The sequence below is a fragment of the Heteronotia binoei genome, chromosome 1, assembly GCF_032191835.1.
Source record: "Heteronotia binoei isolate CCM8104 ecotype False Entrance Well chromosome 1, APGP_CSIRO_Hbin_v1, whole genome shotgun sequence".
Classification (NCBI taxonomy): Eukaryota; Metazoa; Chordata; class Lepidosauria; order Squamata; family Gekkonidae; genus Heteronotia; species Heteronotia binoei.
In genome coordinates, this window is record NC_083223.1 from 229,223,968 (window position 1) to 229,247,896 (window position 23,929).

At 42.9% G+C, this 23,929-nt stretch overlaps 1 protein-coding gene across 20 annotated transcripts in view; it reads right to left on the reverse strand.

Moving 5' to 3' along the window:
• Nucleotides 1–23,929, reverse strand: part of NRXN1 (neurexin 1) — a 1,496,060-nt gene that overhangs the window by 403,834 nt on the left and 1,068,297 nt on the right. The gene's annotated exons all lie outside the window — the stretch shown is intronic.

Genomic DNA, 23,929 nt, shown 5'->3' on the forward strand with positions numbered 1-23,929 from the left:
GGTAGACAGGCTCAGAAAGATGGTTTGGTGGCCTCCCTCAGTGACAGGTTGTCCAGACAAGGAACCCGAGAGCAGCAAAGGAATGGCTTTTTTTGGAGTCACCTAATTCCAAGAACCAGAAAGTTTCTGTGCAACAGCCTCAGTGACATAGAAAGTAGGGAATCAATGCCTGACCTGCAGGACTCCTAGATTCACAATATGTTGTAATTTGTTAATGTGGGATGAAACTGTGCATATTACCAACCACTAAGGCCTAGCTAGGTGAGCCAATTCAGGAACAGGCTAATAATGCAGGGTGGGGTGAGGGATAATGAACAGAAGAGGTGCAGACATGACTTCATTTTCAGTAACAGGCTCAATATCATATATCTAATTCTGAATCTGAATCAGGGTTGCCAGGTCTGACCTGGCAACTAGTGGGAGACTGGGGGGGGGGGGGGGGGTGTGCGAATCAGTGAGTGTTATATCAGAAATCTCCAGAGACACTGCAGTAAAACCATATAGTTCCTGTGATTCCTAGAGAGGTGTGATATCGCTTTCATGACATCACATCCATATGCCTTTAAAAAAAAAAGAATTCTTTCACCACCATTATGAGAGGTGACAGGAAAGAGGAGCTTTGATCAGAGGATTCCTCTCCACCACTGGGGGGGCGGCAATCCTACCCAGTGGGCATACAGCAACCCTAATCTGACCCCCTTGTGCATTAATAAACACAGAGATTGAGGCCAGGCATGAATAAGAGGTATTTTTTCTACTGAATTGGGTTTGCAGACAAATCCTAAAATGGTGGTGATGGTGACGATGATGATGAGAAGATTGGATTGATACCCTGCCCTTCACTTGGAGTGTCTCAACGCAGTTTATAATCTCCTTTCCCTTCCACTTTCCACAACAGACACCCTGTGAGGTAGATGGGTCAAAGAGCTCTGAGAGCACTGCTCTTGAGCTGAACAGCGCTGAGAGAGTTATGACTGACCCAAGGTCACTCAAGCAGTTCCATGTGGAGAAGTGGGGAATCAAACCCGGTTCTCCCAGATAAGAGTCCGCACACATAACCACTACACCAAACTGGCTCTGATGGACATATGAAGCTGCCTAATACTGAATCAGACCCTCGGTCCATCAAAGTATTGTCTACTCAGACTGGCAGCAGCTCTTCAGGGTCTCAAGCTGAGGTTTTTCACACCTATTTGCCTGGACCCTTTTTTGGAGATGCCAGGAATTGAACCTGGGACCTTTTGCTTACCAAGCAGATGCTCTACCACTGAGCTACTGTCCCTCCCCAATGATGATGATGACGACGACAACAGGTGGAAAACACAAACCTTGCAACACTACACCATTCTGAGGGAGCCAGGTGGCCAAAGAGGAGTGGGAGCCACCACAACCCCTCTCTGCTTTCTCCCTTGGGGAAGAACAGGAGCTGCAGGTGAGAGAGCAGATAGGTGTGAAGGAGGACAGGCAAGGAAGAGTAAGAGCTGCTGTCGTCACCCAGGCTCTACATGCAAGAGAGTGGGTGGGGAAGTAAGAGGAGTGGGAGCTTCTGCCACCATACCCTATTGCCACAGCTGAAGAACAGGTGCTGCAGGCAAGCAGGTGGGGAGAGGAGGAGCAGAGTCTGCTGTTACCACCAGTGTTCCCTCTAAGCTGAGTTAACATGAGCTAGCTCACAAATTTTTAGTATCCAGCTCACAAATTTTTGTCTTAGTTCAGGAAGGATGACTCCAGAGTACAATAATTTATGCAGCAGCTCACAACTTTAATGCCAGTAGCTCACAAAGTAGAATTTTTGCTCACAAGGCTCTGCAGCTTAGAGGAAACACTGGTTACTACCACTGAAGAACAGGTGCTGGAAGCACCATCTACACTGTTTCTAAATCCTGTTTGGTCAAACACCACCTTCCCAGTCACAAAAGTCAGCTTCACTAATAAATACCAAAATATATTATTCACAATCAACATATGTTCAGTACCTGTTCAATGAACATAATGAGACAATAATTTGCGAGATCCTTCCTATTTATACACTAATCACATCCTCTGTCTTCCAACTAGAAGGGCTCTCTCTTCCATTAATCAGACAGATAAGCATGTTGGCTAGCAAGGGATCCAGATAGTACTTGACAATTTGTTTCAAAAGATGTCTAAACAGCAGAAATAGGAGTGACAGAAAGCCATATGGGAAGAGAAGGATCTAACACTTTTTTTCTTTCTCTCCATAGACCTATATCTATCCCCATCAAAGAAATCACCATACAAAGAGGAAAAACGTTCTACCCAAGTTTTATTAGGTAGAAGGGCCTGGCTATTAACTGTAACCTCATCTTGTCCCCAGGCTACCAATTTTGCACAAAGCGGAAGAATTCTTATCTGCAGCCACCTGTTCCAAATCTCTCCACAAAGAACATTGATGTTCCATTTTTTCTTCCCCAAGTAGCGCTTTATAAGTCCTCCTAGAATTAATAAAATCTCTAATCAAATCTGGTGCAGTTCTCAATTTAATAGCTCTTGCTGGCTTAACTTTGAAGCTGTCACTAGTGAAGGACCTGCAAATTAAGCTGGCTGTGCTGGAGAGGCTGAGATGGAAGGGCAGGGGGTGGGGGGTTGAAGAGGCCTTTCCCCAGGACAAGTCACTCTGCCCTTCAACAGTGGCAGCCAGACATCTCCTGTGCTTATCACCAACTATGGGAGAATGGGGGTTGTGGGGGAAGGAGGCTTGACACAGCAGGTTGGCACCACCATGCAGCAAATACTTGTGAGCACCAGGGACATGGCAATGCTGTTCTCCTCCTCAGTCTCATAGTGGAAGTCCCAGCTCCTTTCCTGACATAGGACAACAGCATCAGCATCTTAGGCGGAGGCTGTCAGTTGCAGTGCTGTCAGTCAAGTAATGGGGAAGCTCACTGGACACTCAAACATGAGGTCACTGCTGGGCTTTCTCAAAATCATAGAGTTGAGAGACACCTCCAGGGCCATTCAGTTCAACCCCCTGCACAATGCAGGAAATTCACAAATACCTCCCCCTAAGTTCAGAGAATCAACACTGCTGTCATCTAGCCTCTGTTTAAAAACTGCCAAGGAAGGAGAGCCCACAGCCTCCTGGAACAGCGGAAGCCTGTTCCACTGAGGAACCACTCTCATTGTCAGGAGGTTCTTCCTAATGTTTAGCCAAAAACTCTTTTGACTTAATTTCAATCCACTGGTTCTGCTCCAATGTTCTAGGACAACAGAAAACAACTCTGCACCATCTTCTATATGACAGCCCTTCAAGTACTTGAAGTTGGTGATCGTATCACCTTCTCAATCATTTCCTCTGCAGGCCAAACATTCCATAAAAACATAAGAGAAGCCACGTTGGATCACCCCAACACAGTGGCCAAAAAACCCAAGTGCCATCAGAAGGTCCACCGGTGGGGCCCCCCAAGCACCAAGAATACAGAGCATCAATGCCCCAGACAGAGAGTTCCAACAATACGTTGTGGCTAATAGCTACTGATGGACCTCTGCTCCATATGCTTATCCAGTCATATGCTTATCCAGCACCTTCAACCTTTCCTCATATAACTTGGTCTCTGAATCTCAGCCATTTTGTTACTACCTCAACCAACTTTTTATTGGGAAATATTAATATTTCTTCGCTCAAAATGGCAAGCTTACGAGAAGTGAGGTGCAGGACCTCTGTCAATGTTTATGGAGATAGACCACTGAAAATCCTTTGGTAAAATTAATGGATTTTATTATAGGAAATGATTTTCAAATAGTTACACATCCCATTCAAATAATTTTCAAGCATGCAAGAGGAATCACAGAGTTTAGCTGAATAGGTGTGGGGGGTTTATACAACTACCTAGTCCTTGCAGAATAGGCTCAGTCAGAGGAAACATGAGGTCTCTGGAGAGAGATTTCTCTTGACAAAGGGAGGGTGAAGGCAGGAAGGGATGGCAGGGAGGATGGGAAGGTACACGAAGCTGGGAAGAATGCTAGGAAGGTACTCTTGACAGGTGGCCTGTCTTCTAGGGTCAGTTACGTAACATCAAGAGGCCCAATTGTCCAATGGTGAAGCAGAGTGTCAAAAGCCCAAATACCCAATAGGAAGGCAGAGTGTCATATTCATATATCCAATGAAAAGGCAGGGTGTCATACATGCAAACCCCCAAAAGAGGAATCTTAATTAGTTTGGCCAAATGGGTTTATGGCACTGTTGTTGCCAATACTGGTTCCTTTGAAGCTCACCAAAACTGATAGATTTCTCCCTACATGTCAGGATGGATAGCCATTCTTCAAGTGTTCAGGAGATTGGTTAACCCTGATAGCTTTAGCAGTAATGAAAGAAAAATAGAAATTCTATAGAACTCAGATTCCCTGGCAGAAATGTGAAACCAGATTACAGATATAGTACACGTTCACACAACAATATGGCTCTTCGGCCTTAACCTTTCTGTTTTCGCTGTCTTTCCTGAAGAATAGCAGACCATACATACAGACCATTTGTTTATATGTTGCTGGTTTTATGTTTTGGGAACAGGCTTGAAAGAGGTTTCCACAAGGGGTGAAGGAATTTTTACAGCTTTGCCCACTACGTCCCTCTCTGGGCCTGGAATTGTTCATTTCCAGGATCAGAAAAATGGATGCTCTTTAGCCTTTCAGGACAGCCAAGATGTCTGCCCAGCCTGTGAAACAGACTTGACATCCTTCCAGCCTGCCTAGGGCCTAGATTGAACCGGATTTGCCTCTCTTATGTGCAAAAGAAACCATTCCAGTTCAAATGGGCATTGCTGTGTCATATTAATATTCTACGGTTACATTGCAATATCACATTCCAGGGGTCCATTGTTTGGATGTCAGTCCAGGGGTGTCTTTCAGGCTCTCAATTTCTCCATGCAGCTGCCTGGCATGGCAAGCTTATCCCTTTCAACCACTTCATAACAGTGTTGACAATACCTCTGCTGCTGTTTGGAGATTGGGTTATATCTCCATTTTGAAAGGTGCTTGCAGAGTTGTTAGGTAAGACCCAGGACGCTTGTCTGCATGCAGTGGTTGCTGATATAACATTGCAAATTTAAGCAGAGTTACACTCTGCTAAGACCACTGAAATCAACAGGCTTTGAAGGAAGTAACTCTGCTTTAGGACTGTACTGTTGATGAATCAGCTTCATTCTCAAGCTGGTGTTACAAAGAGACTGATGGGGTCCCAAACCTGTATTCCCTCATTAGGAAGGTAATTTTCATAAAACAGTGGCTTGGATCCAGGAATGCACAAGCAGAAACATTAGTGTACAGTGCAGTTCCACTTCTGCAAGATCTTATGCAACACCTAGCACTTTTCTTCCTATACATTACAGTGCCCACGAATTGGTTGCACAAGGGGAATATGATGTTGACAGTGCAAGTAGCTCTGTGGTGCTTCGCTTTCCTTTCTGTTTGCGCAAGAGATCCAGTATTAGCAGAAGTTCTGCACTGGATCCAACCCAATGATTTGTTCCAATCGCAAATTTGAAGCTTTTGGCAGCCTAGTACTAAATCACACCATCAGTCCATCTAGGTCAATATTATGTCATCTGCCTGGTAGTGGCTCTCTAGGATCTCAGGCTGAGAACAATCTTTCCCAGTCTCTGCTGTCCTTTAACTGGAAGTGCTGGGGTTTGAACCAGGGGCCTTACACATAGAAAGCAGGTGCTCTGTGCCACTGAGCTACAGTACTTTTGTTAAAGCTCAACACTCCTCCCCACAGTTCTCTTCAGGTCTCAAGAACCACAGAAAGACTGCTGAAGCTTGTTGTGGGTTTTGCACTGCTACCTGCTATGGATGACTGTTGCCTGGATGCTCACTTAAAAAAAAAAACAGCTATAGGGAGCCAATTAAGTTAGCTGGCAGAAGGGAAAAAAATGGTTTGTGACTGAAAGCAGCGTCTCTGAGGGTCAAAAGTAATAACCCTGTCATCCTGCTAAGATTCCAGATATTACACCTGTGTCACGAAATAGTGAAGATTAATACAGTAATTAGAGATGCTGAACAACTCTTCTGATGTGAGACAGATAAAAGTGGCACAGGCGGAGAAGTAACTGGATTCATTATTTTTCTCCCTGATGCAGGCCAGCCAGAATGGGTCAGCTATTTCAAGACTTGGGGCGTGGCAGAGGGAAGTTCAGGGAAGCCTGCACTTGGGGACTGCACATCGCTCCTCTTGTAGGATGCTTGTGCATAGCCGAGAAGCACTGCCTGATTCATGGAATCACCCCAATACACAATGAGGTCCCCATGTTATTACCTGGACCAGAAATCCAACAAACACAGGCCAAGTGGGCCAAAAGCCTGCCAAGGCTCTCCAAAAAGGGTTCCTGTCTAAGGTTGCAAAACAGGCACCCACAAAGCTAGGTCCAGTCTCCTCCCTCCCCACTCTGCAATGGAATATCAGAACACAATGGGTATAGTACAGTATCTGCCTTTCTACAGGGGGCTGGCAGCATATGCCTAATCCACTCATATCTCCAAACCCCACCCAAGCACCTTTTGTGTTACCCCATGCTAATGTTCAAACCCCATCGCAGAAACCCCCTTTCCTTCTGCCTCTTTCCCCAGAGTACCAAGATAAAATTAATCTCAAACTATATGCTTCTTTAGGGTTTGTAGAATCTTTCGGGATCAAGTGCCGTGTTCTACTGGAGAAAGTTTTCCTTCCAGACGTTTCGTTCTCAGCTGCGGAGAACTTCCTCAGTGGCGTTGCAGCCGGAGCAGGCGCTCTGACCTTCTTAGCTGCTGTGCATTGAGTGGGGCCAGGGCTGCTGGAGAGCTGCTATATGCTTCTTCCTGATACCCATCAGGAACCCATTCCCACCTTTTGTTTCCAACCTGGAACCCATTCAAAACACCCAGGAAAGCTCATCAATGATTGTTAACGATCATATTCCTGAGATAACACCACCCCTCCAAACAGTATAAAACATGAGAGCAAACTTGGCCCCATTGTGCAATCTGTGGACACCTAGGCAGGTTGTACCCCCATTACTCGAAGTAATGGGCCTCTTTGACATGACAGGCTGGCCATGCACATCCCCATCTCCCAATTTCTACATGGACTTCTACACATCTGGAAAGGTACTATAGCCCCATAATTGCTCCTAAAAGCTTTTCATTCCTAATTTTCCTAGTTCTTGATTGTGTGCATTTAGACTGCTTTAAGCATGATTGCATTTCCACATATTTTTCAAAGTAAATACTTTAAACTATTTTAAATCTGGAGTCTTCTTTCTGAAACTGGACTTCGGTATATACTTGTTAAAAACGGCTCCAAATTATCTCTGCCTACAGTCCACTAATTTCCCCATAAAAGAGGAGACCCAGCAATTCTAGTAACATGTGATGGAAGGCCCTGTCATGACACCTACCTCTGAAAGATATGTGCCATGAAAGCAGCACTGTGGAACCTGGAGAAATAAATGCCTTCAATGAACAACAAAAAAGAAGAAGGAACCAGAAGAGTCCATTTTTACACCCTTCTTTTCTCTGCCCTAAGGAGTCGCAAAGAGGCTTACTATCACCTTCCCTTCCTCTCTCCACAACAGGCAACTTGTGAGGTAGGTAGGGCTGAGAGAATTCTGTGACTAACCCAAGATCACTCAGCAGGCTTCATGTGGAGAAAGGGGGAATCACACCCGGTTCTCCGGTTTAGACTCTGCAACTCTTAACCATCGTGCCATGCTGGCTCTTGCTAGCTCACACTGTGAGCCTCAAGTTTATACTCTCTTACAAAAGAATCCGCTCACAGAATTTCTGCACGACTTACTGATTTGGCCTTTCCTCTTTGCTCTCAGCATTCTCTGAGGTTGGAAATTCCCTGACTGTCTATTATTGGATAATCAACCATCCCCTCCCCAAAACAGAGACACAGAGCTGCTCTTAGAGGCTATCCATTGCATTCCTGCAAAGAGTTATAATCCTGGGCTTGCCTTCTTTCCATCCAGAGGCACAATCAGAGCAGGGCTACACATTACATATAGTTCTGTGATTATATAACTGCTTTTTGGAAGTAGAAAACAGCAACAGAGGAAAAGGACTCTCTTTTCTCCCCTGCCCTAGGTGCTCTACCACTGGGCCATAGCCTCCTTCCCTTTTTTTCATAAAGAGAATCATAATTTCTAAAAATAAATTATAGCACTGGCAAACACTGGGGGGTTGTTGCATGGATTGCTGAGAAAAATAACTTGCAGCACTTTGCATCCACAAGGAAAGCACTGTATTGCTGCACACTGTAAAACCTTTTTTCCCCAGAAATTGCATTGGTGTTTCTTTTGATGACTCTTACTGCCTTGCTTAAGTTTTGCTGTGTATATAATAGATTCACAGATGTGTGGATGACTGAAACTATTAATACCTGCTCTTCTGGGATGCGAAGGGGCAAACTTAACATTTCAATAAACAAATGGAACAAACAAACAAACCAAGAGCTTCTTTTCTGAAAAGTCATGTGGGGAAGCAATAACATGGCTGCTGAGAACACAGACTGAGTCAGACGACACATCAGTATGCCAGAGGGGCTAATGTGACTCAGCACAAGTGCATTCACCGCAATCGGGCAACTCTTAAGGACAAACTCCTTCTCCCATAACTGGGCTCAAGATGGATCACAACATATAATACAAACAATACAAAGCTATAAAACAGAGTTAAAATGTTGTTGTTGTCGTTCAGTCGCACAGTCAAGTCCGACTCTTTGTGACCCCATGGACAAAGTCACACCAAGCCCTCCTGTCTTCCACCATCCTCCAAAGTCTGCTCAAATTCGTGTTTGTTACATCAGTAACGCTGTCCAGCCATCTCCTCTTTTGCTGTCCACTTCTTCTTTTGCCTTCTGTCTTTCCCAGCATCAGGATCTTCTCCAGGGAGTGCTCCCTTCTCATTTGGTGGCCAAAGTATTTGAGCTTCAGCTTCAGCATCTGGCCTTCCAGGGAACAGTCTGAGTTGATTTCCCTTAGAACTGACTGATTTGATCTTCTTGCAGTCCAAGGGACCCTTCAAGAGTCTTCTCCAGCACCACATCTCAAAAGCATCTATTCTTCTGCGCTCAGCCTTCCTGATGGTCCAGCTCTCACAGCCATACATTACTACTGGAAATACCATTGCTTTGACTATACGGACATTTGTTGGCAGGGTGATATCTCTACTTTTTATTATACTGCCCAGATTCGCCATAGCTGTCCTCCCAAGGAGCAAATGTCTTTTAATTTCATGGCTACAGTCACCATCTGCAGTGATCTTGGATTCCCGAAATGTGAAGTCTGTTACTACTTCCATGTCTTCACCTTCTATTTGCCAAGGTGTGATGGGGACAGATGCCATGATATTAGTTTTTTTTATATATTGAGTTTCAAGCCTACTTTTGTGCTCTCCTCTTTCACCCTCAACAAGAGGTTCTTTAGGTCCTCCTCAGTTTCTGCCATTACAGTAGTTCCAAATCCAAATACCTTTATTGGCATAGAAATAAAAAGTACAGCATAGCAAATTTACATGGAGTTTCAGCTATAAAAACCAGTCAAACATCAAGAAGGGGGGCTAGTCTTTTGCTCCCTGATTGTTATGGCAGCCAAAAGGTACTTTGCAATCAGGCTTGTGATATGGGAACATTGGTCAGATAGTACGAAAAAGAACTAACTTCGCTTCAGGTAATCCATAAAAATTAGACAGAATAAGTTTGATCATGCAGTTCCGCACTTCCCCATAAAAACCACAATAAAGTAAGACACGGGTGACTGTTTCAAGGTGCTTTCCATTACATGGGCAGACTCTATCCTGATAAGGGAAGTTGGCAAACCTCCCAGACAATACCGCTGAGGGTAGAACATTTGAGTCTTGCTAACATAAAAGAGCGGTGTAACTGGGGTGAAGTAATCTTGGAAAGATAGGCATTAGAGTAGTGTCATCTGCATATCTGAGGTTGTTGATGTTTTTCCCAACAATCTTAATTCCGGCTTGTAATTCATCCAGGCCAGCATTCCGCATGATGTACTCTGCAAATAAATTAAATAAGCAGGGCGACAATATAAATCCTTGTTGAACTTCTTTTCCTATTCTAAACCAATCAGCTGTTCTATATCCTGTTCTGACAGTTGCTTCTTGACCCTTATACAGATTTCTCAGAAGACATGTAAGGTGGTCTGGTACTCCCATCTCTTTAAGGACTTGCCACAGTTTGTTGTGATCCACACAATCAAAGGCTTTAGCATAGTCAATGAAACAGAAATAGACGTTTTTCTGATACTCCCGTGCTTTCTCCATAATCCATCGAATGTTGGCAATTTGATCTCTAGTTCCTCTACCTCTCCGAAACCCAGCTTGAACTTCTGGTAGTTCCCGATCTACATACTGCTGAAGCCTAGCTTGTAGGATCTTTAACATGACCTTGTTGGCATGTGAAATGAGCGCAATGGTGTGGTAGTTTGAACATTCCTTGGCATTACCCTACTTTGAGATTGGAATATAAACTGATCTTTTCCAATCCTGTGGCCACTGTTGTGTTTTCCAAATTTGTTGACATAATGTGTGCATCACTTTAACAGCTTCATCTTTTAGGACTTTGACTAGCTCAACTGGGATATCATCATCACTGCTCGCTTTGTTGTTAATAATGCTTTTAAAGCCCATTTGACTTCACACTCCAGGATGTTAAAATACCACATTAAAATTAAACAGTAAAAACAATAACCAATAAATAAAATGCACCATCGGCGAAAAAGGCACAGCATGTCAAGTAGCCAGTTATATGCCCACATTTAAGTGATGGTGATAGCGCTGCGATAAAGTACAATGTCACCACAATTAGCTAGAGGCTAATCCTGCAGCATTACCCCTGTACACTTTTGCTGACACCCCCCCCACCCCCATATTTAGCCTTGCAAGGGTGGGGGGGGACAAGCAAAGGATGAATAAAGCAAGCAAAGCAAGGATAGGGAGGGGGAAAAGCCTTTTTTCTGCTTACTCTGCTACAGCAGCCTAGTGCAGATGTCGGCTCCCCAATTGACTGTTCCACCACATTAAAAAATTCCATTCACCATAGAAAAATTATGGAAAGGGATTCAAGCCTGGCCTGCTTTGTGACATGGAATCATAGAATCATAGAGTTGGAAGGGACATCTAGGGTTATCTAGTCCAACCCCTTGCACAATGCAGGAACCTCACAAACACCTCCTCCCTAAATTCACAGGATCTTCATTGCTGTCAGATGGCCATCTAGCCTCTGTTTAAAAACCTCCAAGGAAGGAGAGCTCACCACCTCCCAAGGAAGCCTGTTCCACTGAGGAATTGCTCTAACGGTCAGGAAGTTCTTCCTAATGTTGAGCTGGAAGCTCTTTTGATTTAATTTCAACCCATTGGTTCTGGTCCTACCTTCCGGGGTGACGGAAAACAATTCCACACCATCCTCTATATGACAGCCCTTCAAGTACTTGAAGATGGTGATCATATCTCCTCTCAGCCACCTCCTCTCCAGGCTAAACATCCCCAGCTCCTTCAACCGTTCCTCATACGACTTGGTCTCCAGACCCCTCACCGTCTTCGTCGCCCTCCTCTGGACTCATTCTAGCTTGTCTATATCCTTCTTAAAATGTGGTGCCCAAAACTGAACAAAATACTCCAGGTGAGCTCTTACCAGAGCAGAGTAATGCGATACCATCACATCACGTGATCTGGACCCTATACTTCTGTTGATACAGCCCAAAATTGCATTTGCCTTTTTAGCCATTGCATCACACTGTTGACTCATGTTCAGCGTATGATCCACTAACACCCCTAGATCCTTTTCGCACATACTACTGCTAAGACAAGTCTCCCCCATCCTATAACCATGCATTGGATTTTTCCTACCTAAATGCAGAACTTTACATTTATCCCCGTTAAAATTCATTTTATTTATTTTAGCCCAGTTTTCCAGCCTATCAAGGTCATCCTGTATCCTGTTTCTGTCTTCGTCAGTGCTTGCAGCCCCTCATAAATTTAGTATCATCTGCAAATTTAATAAGCATTCCCTCTATTCCTTCATCCAAATAATTTATAAAGATGTTAAACAAAACAGGTCCCAGGACAGATCCTTGAGGCTCTCCAGTTGTCACTCCTCTCCAAGAGAATGAGGAACCATTCACAAGCACTCTTTGGTTACGATTTGTCAACCAGTTACAGATCCACCTAACAGTAACAGGATCCAAACCACATTTTACCAACTTGTCAACAAGGATAGTATGTGGAACCTTATCAAAAGCCTTACTGAAATCAAGATAAATGATGTCTACAGCATTCCCCTGATCCAACAAGGTAGTCACTTTCTCAAAAAAAGAGATCAGGTTAGTCTGACATGACTTGTTTTTGAGAAAACCATGCTGGCTCTTAGTAATCACATCCATTCTTTCTAAATGTTCCAGGACCGACTGTTTGATGATTTGTTCTAAAACTTTTCCAGGTATAGACGTCAAGCTGACGGGTCGGTAGTTACCCGGATAGTCTTTTTTCCCCTTCTTGAAGATGGGGACAACATTCGCCTGCCTTCAATCTTCCGGCACCTCTCCTGTTCTCCAAGAATTCTCAAAAATAATAGCCAGAGACTCAGAAATTACATCCGCAAGCTCTTTTAGAACCCTTGGATGCAATTCATCTGGCCCTGAGGACTTAGTTTCATTTGAAGAAACTAGGTGTTTATGTACTATCCCTATGCTAATCCTAGGTTGGAACTTCATACCCTCATTATATGTTCTGTTTTTGCCATGTTGAGCACCGTTTCCCTCAGAAGAGAAGACTGAGGAAAAGTAGGAATTGAGCAGTTCTGCCCTCTCTTCATTACCCATTACAATTTCACTTTCTTGCCCTCTCAATGGGTCTACCATGTCCTTGCTCTTTTTCTTACTCCAAACATAAGAACGCTTTTGTGTTGTTTTTAGCATCTTTGACCAGCCTAAGCTCATACTGAGCTTTAGCTTTCCTAATTTTTTCTCTACAAGCACTGGTGATTTGGTTAAATTCATCCTTGGTTATAAGGCCCTCCTTCCAATTCCTAAAGGAGTCTTTTTTATTTCTTAAGTCCTTAGAGAGCTGTTTATGGAGCCAGTTCAGCTTTTTTAGGCTTGCAAATCCAGCAGTACCAACCGACCAAGTAGTTGGATTTCTATGCTGGATTTCTATTAACAAGGATCTGTTTTTATGGAGAACAACACAATCACATGAGGCACTCTGTGCCATCTGAAGCACAACGGGCCAGTGATAGGACTGCAACCATGGTGAGAACAATGTAAGAAAATACCCCTAATATTCAGAACCATAGTCACCCACCTGGTTGCCAGGGTGTCTGGAGACTGAACTCACACACATCTGCTAGGAGAATGTGGGTTTTGCTGCCAGACTGGAAAGCACTTATGAGTACTAACAGCCACAATGCTAAAACAGCACTCTGTGTTTCTGGAGGATTGCTCGCAAGGAGAACGGATGGTTTCCCGTTGCTTTGTGCGAACACCATCTCTATCGTTGGAGCGGAAGAAGGTGCGCCACTAGGAGCTATCCAAGCCATGCGGTTTTCAGCCTTGACCATAGAATCCACTTTGGGAGGCTAACACCAGCTATCTTCATGTAGTGCCAGACTCCATTTCAGCAAAGCGAGAGGCTCACGTACTCAACAGATGTCACCCATCCATGAGGCCATCAAGCGTAGGAGTGGATCCTGCCGGACCGCCTAAGCCTTTGTCCAAACAAAACTTAGGACAAAGACTAGTGCAAAGAAGAAGACTGAAGAAGAGAAAGACCATCTTCAGTGACCTAAGTAACCGGGTGTTACCTTAGGTAGCAATTTGGCCATCTATTGTTATCTTTTTAGATAAGTTTAATAGACTTAAGTACCCCTCCACCCAGTGATTTCCCCCATTCTTTTCCCCAACGGTCACCCTGGAGCTTCCCCACCCTGGCTCATTGTTACCTGGAAGTCCAATCAGGTAACCAGGGCCCAAGCTTGTTCATTGGTCAGTTATGGGTACCCAATTAGGTGCCACCAATTAACTTGCTATTGGCTACTGCAGAAGTCCAGCCCTTTTGGTCACTGCGGAGCCTCCCCTTTTTTCCTTCCATCCCCTAAGGGCTCAAGGTAGTCTTTATAACCTGATTCCTGATCAGTTGAGGGTCCCATTTCCCCCGTCCTCTTTCATCGCCATTGGAGCCTTCCTTGAAGACTACGATCGGTAATTATCACCCTGTTTGTCTATCCATGTGTTGTCTCTATATCTCTATCTATTTTTCTTAGGACTGTATATATGTTTCATGAGCACACTGCCTTGTATGTATACCTATATTTTTCTGGAATAAATTTTAATTGTTTTACTTAATTAGAGTCCCTGATAAATTTAGGCATTAATTTCTGAACGTGTATCCTATATACATAGGTAAAAGATCCTGATTAAGCCAGGTGCCCACCTGGCAATTCCCCAACCTCGTTTTGAGGGCATTTTGGCTTACAACAAGGCATTTCGAACTATGGGGAGTCCAAGTGATTCCATCCAATTAGAGCCCACTAACTTCATTGGGGTTTGGATCTGTCCTTTCTTTAGTACACATTAGGCACACTGAGCATTTCTAGGATCATTCACCAGAAAAAAAATCAGAGAACTAATTATATTGTGAGTGCCAAAATATACACAGCAATGGATTGCTTTCCCTCATATTCATTCCTTAAATATGACATCATTAATCTAGTGTGAGACATTCAGAACAATATCCTAACCTTGACTATATATATTAAATGCCATCAATAGAGAGTACAAAAGAAAAAAAGCCTCACTCCTGCCCTCCAGCCTTCTGAATCAATTTTTTTTAGCTTTGTTTGCAAACCAGGGTGATTAAAAAATGAACCAACCTTGTCATTTATATAAACCATTTGTACTTTGTACTTTTATGTGAGTACCTTGCTCTTTAGAAAATGAAAGGCAGATTATATATGCAAAGTAATATAAATTCATAAAATAAAATGAAGTGCAAAAATCCTTGAAACTCTATTTGCTGCACCCAACTTTTTTTTTTACTATTGTGGTTTTGTGTTTCACTGTCTGAAAGCAAGAACACTTTTCATATACTTTTCAGGACCTTTCAGGAGATCCACTCCATTCCTTAAAAGAAAAGAAAAAAACCCTCTAAGTGCACAGCCATCTTATTTTAGGCAGCAAGCATATAACAGCTAGGTATTTTTTCCCCCAGACATAAGCAATTAGAACACTGGAAAATAGCACACAGAATGCTCTGAAGAACTGATCCAGAGAGAGCAAATCCAGCAGTACCAAGCAACTGTGTAGTCCCCTGACACTGCTCTGAACAAGAATTATTGCTGGTTGAGCACAGCAACTTGCAGACATGTACACAAAAACCTCTGCAATTAAAACCTCACACTGCAACGTAACTGATGAGTTACCTGGAGGCAGACTGGATTTCTTCCCCCCTACTGCCTGATCTGGCAGCCGCTAAATAAATCATTTAAAATTGTATAGCAGAAATGCAGAACAAGTCAGAGCCAGAATCCCCTTTCTAAAGGGGAAGCACATTCTAAAAACAGCATGGGGCCTGCCCAGAGACCTTGGGACAGCAGAGTCTAGAACGAGGGATGTGTGCATTGTGTTGTCTCTAAAGCAATTCAGAGCAGAAAGATGGGAGTTTCACTCATATCTATTATAAAGCGAGTCAATCAGTCTTACATTACAACATAACCGCTCCTGGTAGAGCAGTTCTATCTCCAATCATATGCCATTCGTATGAAGGAGTTAAAAGTGATCATTTTTCTAAATTTCCACTGATGCTGGAAGGAAGAAATCACCTACTAGTTGCAAGCCAACAGATACCTCTTCATGTGATGCTTAACTTGCTACCAGACCTCAGATGGGCTTCAGACATGGCACTGCTGCAGAGGAAAGTTTATGGGAAAAGAGCTCACTCTATTCTCCCAAAATATGGATTCTGTCTGAAATATAATTCTCTCAGCTTTCTCAGTTAGGAGGTCCATGAAATGCTGCTGCCTTGGGAATCTTATTCCCACTCCGTTGGGAGTGGAGAAGAAATTATTGTTATATTTCCCAGTTACTTCTGTTGTTTGTCTATCTGTACAACAAGAGGCATGCACCCACAATGCATTACCACTGCCTCTCAGGCAATGGATTCAGCAGGCTTCAAAAACGTTTGTGTTCCTTCAGGCTTAATCCTCTCATCTTCAATATGCTTAAGCAATCCAAGCAGTGCAACTGGTCTCCAATATTTACTAACTTTCCTCCCTCTCTCCCCGCCCCTCTCTGCACATATTTCACACCGCAAACCTTGAACTTCCCTCAGGTATGTAGAAAAATCCCCTATCTGTCCCAGACTCAATTGTGTGGGTGTTTTGATCCACAGGATCCAATTCTGAACCAGAATTTTTTACCTCATTGTGAGCCATTCTCAACATGGAAAGCTGCCCTTCTAGAAGTGTTGCCTATAGGAAACTGACTGGATCATCCCATATTCATCATGGTTACTACATTCTATGCCTTGTACAATCTGGCAATTTTTTTTTTGCTTCCCTCAAAGGTTTTTGCCTTAAGAGCAAACCCTTCACATTTGCTTTGAATTTCACTTTAGGCTTAATTTGGGTGGCAGCACTAGTGCCTAACAATTTCATGCTTGCACTTTAGAAGTTAACACTTGTGCAGAGGAACCTCAGTTGATATTTTGGTTTTGGTTTCCCCCCACCCCTCCCCAGTGCTGACTCAGAGGTACTGAAGAAATATTGCAAATGCTCACTTCACTTGTCACATCCAGCTAAACTACTGATGCTGAACAACCTTTTTTCTCCATTCTTAATAGAACTGCAATATTTGGGCTTTAACACGATGGTGCTTTGTGCAGAGGCAACCGGTCACTTGTCAGTGGATTTAATTTCATCCCACCTTGGCCATGAACAAACACAAATGGGATTCTATTCTACTTATTCTATTATTTGCAGACTCTCCCCCATCTCCTATGAGCAGAGCTGACCAAGGAGTATGACATTTGTATAAATAATATCTATTGCGTTCACTATATACATCTCCTGACTACCACCAACCCTAACCTCATGAAATGCCACTTGAGAAGGAAAAGAAACGTAGAAGAGTCACCCAAGGAAGTGTTTTGAGAAGGCTCATTTGAAAACTGCAGAAACACAGCAGCACTTGCTACAGTTTTTAATCAAAATGTAGGATAAAACTGACCCAAAGAACTAGAAAACACTTGCAAATAACCAGTTCTCCATCTTCTGAAACTCTATGCTCAATATATTCTACAACTGTCAATTGCTTGCAATCTTTCTGTAAGTTTGCAGGTGTGGTCATCGGTAGCTCTCCAGATGTTTTTTGCCTACAACTCCCACCAGCCCCAGCTAGCATGGCCAATGGCTGGGGCTGATGGGAGTTGTAGGAAAAAACATCTGGAGAGCTACCATCGACCACCCCTGTTTTAGAGCATATTCTGATGGTGGTGGAGTCATTTTTAACCATAATTGGTAAGGGAAGGGAAAACTGAATTAGCATAGTGGGTGAAATTGCTGTCTTTGAGGTTGTTCTATTTCATTGTTGCTGTTGTTGTTCTTTTATTCAGCTTGATGGATCACTCCATCCTGGCTAGTATCAGGCTCTAGAAGATGTACAACACTAGATAAAAATACATTTGTTTAACCAATAAAACCAATTCAACTAAAAACAGAATACAGATCCCAATGGTGTCTTATTCAAGTGCTGCATGGCTAGATTTCCAAACGCTGCACTGGGGCGAGGTGGGACCACTAAAATGGGGACAGAGAAGAGAAGTTTAAAGAAACAAGAACTGGTTTTACTCTTGGTAGCTGATGCTCAGTGCAACTACCAAGGGTTGGTTTGTTTTTTATATGACTTACTATGGAGTCTATTTGATCCCCATTTCAGATTAGTAAAGTCCAAGTTTTGTTAGGTGCTTCACAGGCATCAACACAGCAATCTTTACTATAGTTCAGTAAAGTAGGCTAGTATTACTAGCAGCGCCCCCCCCCCCACACACACACACATAGCTGAGCAACTGACACTGGGAGAGAATAATTTGCCTAAGACCACCTACAAGGCAACCCTAAATAGAGTAACACACACCTTCTCTATGTCCATCTAAATTAGTGGGCTTACATGGTGGTAATGCTGCTTAGGATTGCACTGCTACCAATTTTCCAACTGAGATGCTGCCAGAGCATCTGTCATTCTCTAAGCCATTATGCAACAGCCCCTCTTGACTATCAAACTGATGACAAATCTCTTCAGTTTATATTTTGTGTTTTTAAAAACTATTAATGATTTATGGAATAATGTAGGCAGTGATCAGATATATTTGCAGAGGATCTAACCTAAGCCTAGACTATGCTTGCATAACTAGCAAACTGAAGACAGCAGATGTGTGACAGCCCGCCAAGGACATAATAAACTCTTGTCACTGCTGCCTACCTGGGAGAGCAAAAGGTGGGGGCAGGAAGTTATCCAGTTCCTGGCAAACCACAATGCTTGGCTGGTGGCCTGAGTAAGACTTGGTAGGTTATAATAAATACAGTAGGTCTGACCTTGTCTTATGATGGCTGAAATACTGCTTTTTTTTCAGCTTCAGATAATTTCAGGTCAATTAAGCATGACCATCTTGGCTGCCCTTAACTAAACCATACATCTCCTGGTGCAAAAGTGAGGTCCAAATATTGAGTTCAACAATCATTCATGCAACAAGGCATTGCTGTGATAGGTTTAGATGTTTAATGTGCCCACATACAGTAAAAGGAAAGAAATAAGAATAAAACAATCACACTTCAGAAACATGTACAAAATTGATATTTTTCAAGTTGCCAGTTTTATCTATGCATCAACAATCAATAAGGACTACCCCATCACACTAAGTTGGTTATAAGGACTGCCACTCTCCTATGTTGCCCAGTACACCAGTTTAGATCCTTGTTCCAAGCCCAAATCTCTAAGCCTCAAGTGGTGAAGTGGGTGGCAACCAGAGACATGGCCTTTTGCAGTGGTGATACTTCACCTTTGCAATGCCTGCTCACTTTCAATCCCTGCCATCTCACAAAGAAGAAGGAGGAGGAGGAGAGTTGGTTTTATATCCTGACCTTCACTATCTGAAGGAGTCTCGGAGAGGCTTACAATTGCTTTTCCTTCCACTCTCCACAACAGATACCCTGTGAGGTAAGTGGGGCTGAAAGAGCTCTGAGAGAACGGTGATTGACCCAGAGTCATCGCAGCTGGCTTTATAGCTTTAACCACTGCACCAAACTGGCTAGCAGACTGGTAGTAGATACTGGGGAAAACTTTTCCCTGCCTGAGACTCTAGAAAGCTGTTGTCACTCCAAGAACACAGTCTTGAGTTTGATGGGCAATGGCTTGACTTGGTATACACCAGCATCTTTCAACAGCATGGGAAACAAGATGCTGGAATAAATGGACTTCTGGCCTGATCTACCAGGGCTGTTCTTATGATAAGCTGTTGTTTACTAAAACACTCAAGAACCCATTCCTCACATGTGCACAGTTTCTGTTAAGATACTGGCTGGTGAAGATGGTGGAGGCTGGATGAAGCTTTCAATAACTATGATGGAACACTATTAATTCAGTTCAGCAAAGATCAGACTCCCAGGTTTGCTCACTTTTTCTGGCAGAGCTCCTGGCCCTTTTAGAGCCAGAAATAAACAGGTGCAACCACTGTCAACATTTCACTTCAAGGGAAAGCTTCATCAGTGGAATGTCTGGTTTCTGCACAGCTGTTAAAACATGTGACTAAAAACACAAGACAAACTTTCTGAATGCCTCAGTCTAGCAATCCCATAGATATGAAGGATGTTCTAGGTGTACCTCCAGATGTTAACAAAAGCTTAATGGAACAGCCACCAGCAAAATAGGAAAGCTGTTTCTCATGTAGCATTGTCTTAACTATTCAGCAGCATTCAGAATTCAACATTTGCACACTGCTACCCTGTCTGTCATTCTACTATGATCTAAGGACTGTGGAACTTCAGTTCAAACTCCCCCCATCTTAGAACCCCAAATAGAACCCCTGACCTGGATAGCCTGACCCTGGCACATACTTAGAAGGGAGACCTCCAAGGAATACTAGGGCTGGAGTACAGATGCAGGCGATACAAGCCACCTCTCTGAAAAACATACAGGCCCCACTAGGGGTCACCAGAAATCACCATGACTTCCAGGCACAAAATAAAATACACACACAAAATAAAAAATTGAAAAATACACATCCTAAATAAATCTTGCAAGGATATTGCATATATTTATCAAATTTATATAACAAATCCCAGTCGCGGGGTCTCCATTTGTAAGCCTCAAAACATTTTAGATTTACACAGCACAGAATTTCAGAGAGCCTGCTAACAATGCCACATTCTTAGCATGCGCTAATGCCTTTTTTTCTTGTGAAATTTAAGATGCTTCCATGCAATTAGGGAGCTGCACACGGACACAACTATTGCAGACAGAATTTGTTAGAATCAAAACTGCTGTGTACCTGGCAGAATCACAAAGTACATGGCATTTAAAGTGTTCCCTGTATTAGCAATGATTAATATGGTAGGTGATTGCTATGTAAGTAAATTGTGTATCTGCTCTAACATTAATGGTTGATTCAAATGGTCAAGTAGTAATTTTCTGCACTAGGATAGGTCATCAGCTTGGATTCTATTTAGTTCACATCAATCTTAGTAAGCTGGGTAATATGGCCAGAGCAAGCCTGTTTTATTTCTCTGATTAAACTGGCTGTCTGCTGCCAGAACGAAAGGCTTTTAAAAGGAAACCACATACATGAAGCACCTAACACTGCTCCTCAGAAATATATTTCAAGAGTAGTTGTTTCAAGGAAGCTGAGATGTCCCTGGCTAACAGGAACACTCACCATGTTGACTATTCATCCTGGGTTTCTTTTTACAGAAAGATATTCCTTTCTTTGAATCCTCTTTCCCACAATCCATACCAAAATGCTCACAGAAGCCATAAAACTATCTTTTCTACTTAGAGAGAGAGACTTGGTTTTAAATGCTATGAGCAGGAGAGAAAGTACCTTATTATTTAATGCTACTGTTTCTCTTGTGGAGAGGGAGAGAACTCAAAGTGGAAGACAGGTGGTGCCACTTTGGCTTTTCTTTCAGGTACTCAATACTGGCCCAAACCAACTTACTTCACCACTGGCTGTACAGTTTTTCCATAACCAGAAGTAACTTCCCTGCTCTTTCTCAGTCTCTGTTATCCTAGTCCAGTCATCCCCAATGCAATGCCCATGGGCCTCATGGCATCCAACATTGGGGTTTTCTGGGACCCATTTACTGAGCAACAGGTACATTAGAAAAGTTTAGGAGTTACTGCTTTACTATCTTTAGAAGTACTAATTTATCACAGAAGAATGTTTGACTTGGAACCTCCCAGTAATCCACGATTGGCCTAGTAGTTCCAGTGGAAACTAGGCAGACATCTTTTGGGCCAGGGACTACCAGTTGACATTGATTGGAGAGCCCTTCGAGGGACATATGGGGAGAGACAGTCTCATTGGTATGTTGGTCCTGGTCATTCAAGGTCTTAAGGGTCTTAAGGCCTTAAAGGTCAAAATCAAGACCCTGAACCTGACTCAGAACTCCACCAACAGCCAGTGTAGTCCACAGAGAACCAGCTGGCTATGAGCCTCAATATGAGCCTGCAGAGAACCAGCAGCATATGAAAACCGGCTGGATATATAAACACTATGGTTGTTATTTAATTCAATGAAAATATAATTCATTTTATACAAATGCAACTGCAACTGCAGTATTAATTTAAGATTATATCAGTTTTGCCTGGGCTTGACATAATTGGTTTCAGGGAGTAGGGGTGGCAGGGAAAGTATGCTATATTCTTGAGTTCTCACAGTGGCCATCCTACCTTTCCAAGGTTGCCAGTTTGAGCTTGGCAAATCACTGGCAACTGGGAAGGCAGTGCCTGGGAAGGGTGGAGCCTAGGGAGAGGAGGAAGCTCAACAGGAACATTATGCCATAGAGTTCACTCTCCAAAGCTGACATTTCCTCCAGGGGAACTGAAAATGAGTAAATCCCCAGAGAACTTCAGGACTAACAATGAGGGTGCTAATTCTACCTTTCACCGTGTTGGAAAATGAGAGCAAATTCATAAGAACGTAAGAACATAAGAGAAGCCATGTTGGATCAGGCCAACGGCCCATCAAGTCCAACACTCTGTGTCACACAGTGGCAAAAAATGTTATATACACACATACACTGTGGCTAATAGCCACTGATGGGCCTATGCTCCATATTTTTATCTAAACCCCTCTTGAAGGTGGCTATACTTGTGGCCGCCACCACCTCCTGTGGCAGTGAATTCCACATGTTAATCACCCTTTGGGTGAAGAAGTACTTCCTTTTATCCGTCTTAACCTGTCTGCTCAGCAATTTCATCGAATGCCCACGAGTTCTTGTATTGTGAGAAAGGGAGAAAAGTACTTCTTTCTCTACTTTCTCCATTCCATGCATTATCTTGTAAACCTCTATCATGTCACCCCGCAGTCGACGTTTCTCCAAACTAAAGAGTCCCAAGCGTTTCAACCTTTCTTCATAGGGAAAGTGCTCCAGCCCTTTAATCATTCTAGTTGCCCTTCTCTGCACCTTCTCTAAAGCTCCCATCTTATGGGAACTGACCCTTGTTCTATCTATTTATTGTTCTGTTCTATTTATTTATTTACTTGTGGGGACCCAAAGGGGGCTTACAATATTCTCCCTTTTTCCCCAACCCCAAACAAAGAATATGAAATGCTGCAGTTTCAACAGTTATTTTGTGGCTGGCAGCTTTGCAACAGTGGTCTCAGCTGCAAGCCAGCAGAATCAAACTACTACGAGTTTCCAACAGGATGAAGAATCTTTGGAGAGGCCAAGGCCCACATCATGCTGGGTAAATCTGTACACATCCTGGTTTTGCTTGTATCTTATTTGCTTATTTGAAAAAATGTGTGTGCCACATCTCTAGAGACCCACTCAAGGTGGCTTACAAGTAAAAAAAAAGAACAAAGACACTAAAAACAAGCCAGGGGATAAAAACAGCCTAAAGCAGATCATAAACAAGTGAAAATAGATAATGCTTGGGTAAAATGAAATCCTTTGATCTGACACCTAAAAGAGTGTAAGGAGAGGGTATTCAAAAGATGAGGCCCCATCACTGAAAAAGCCCTGTCTTTGGTTGCCCAGGTATGTAGCCAGCAGGGTCAGAACATGAGCTTAGCTAGCAAGCTGGTTAATACAGGTGTTGGAGATCCTTGAAGGAACAGTTTATAGTTCAGGTACAGAAGTGTAAACAGGTATATTGTATTCCCAACATAACACATGACACCACACCAGTATTCCAGTGTCATTGTAATCTAATGGACTAAGTGCAGATGCTTTAGTAAAAAGTGCTACCAAAAAAAGAACAGAAAAAGAAAAAAAATGTAGGAAGACAAAAACATCTGAATATAAAAGGACAGTCCCCATAATTCACCAGAATGGCACAATGTGATTTGGGAATAATCACCACACAGTGTTTTTCCGAGGGTAAAATTGTAAATTGCTAATAGATCAATAAGTAATTTCTTGCTAGAGGAACTATTCCTTCTTCAGCAAAGTAGCAACGTTGTTAAATCAAACGCAGACTTAATATATTAACAAAGTTGAGATTAATCTAAAGCTGCTGAAATTCTCAGCTGTCCTAGTAAAGTTTATCTCAACTGATCATTTATTTATGATGCCATAAACATCCAGACACTTTCCATAGTGATTGCGACTTATTTGCTCTGAGGCAACTTGAAATTACCCTGCTAGAGTTTTCAGGGCGACAACTGTGTTTTCTACTGAAAATTTATCGCTACACAGTAATGGCCG